The following is a 765-nucleotide window of genomic DNA, read 5'->3' as shown; positions in this document are numbered from 1 at the left end:
AATCTGTTACACCTCTGTAAGAATGTTCTATATTCTAGCAGTTTATTTTTTCCCACAATTCTGTTCTTCGTTCCTATGGTCACATAGATGGGGCCTGTCACTATTCTTGTATTCTAAGCATAGGATGTGATTTACAAAACTTCTGGTTTTCTCATTGATTCACAAATAAAATTCTTCAGTCACACACTTTCTATTACAATGATCTTACCTAGAGTCACCTAAAGAAAAGCCTACTTCACATAGTGAGATAGTGTTAAAGGGGTTTCCAATCTGTCCAGAAAGTATCCTTCCATGCTATGCTGCAGTATTTGCATGTGGTGTTAAGTATGCCCCCACACATACTGTTTCTGTAGTAAGCCAAGAAAATAAGACCGGGGTAGAGGTGGAGACGAAGCTCTGAAGAACCGAGTCATCTGCACAAGGTGTGCAGTCCTAATACACTCTCATCTCTTTGCCATTACAACTCAGGTTATTGACCCGGATGGATGTCTCCTCAAGACAGTGGATTGGTATGTCACTTAAGCAAGGTACCTAAAGTCAAAGAATCCCCTCTATGACATTAACAATGTCCCAGAGAAATGTTTTTAGCGTCTGTTTTTTAATTATCTTGTCATGTTTATTTTTGAGAGAGACAGAGCATGAATTGGGTAGGGACAGAGAGAGAGAGGGAGACACAGAATCTGAGGCAGGCTCCATGTGCCACGCTGTAAGCACAGAGCCCAGACAGGGCGCGAACTCACAAACTGTGAGAGCATGCCCTGAGCA

Source organism: Suricata suricatta, chromosome 5 (genome assembly GCF_006229205.1).
Source record: "Suricata suricatta isolate VVHF042 chromosome 5, meerkat_22Aug2017_6uvM2_HiC, whole genome shotgun sequence".
Lineage (NCBI taxonomy): Eukaryota > Metazoa > Chordata > Mammalia > Carnivora > Herpestidae > Suricata > Suricata suricatta.
Note: the sequence above shows the minus strand (reverse complement) of the source record.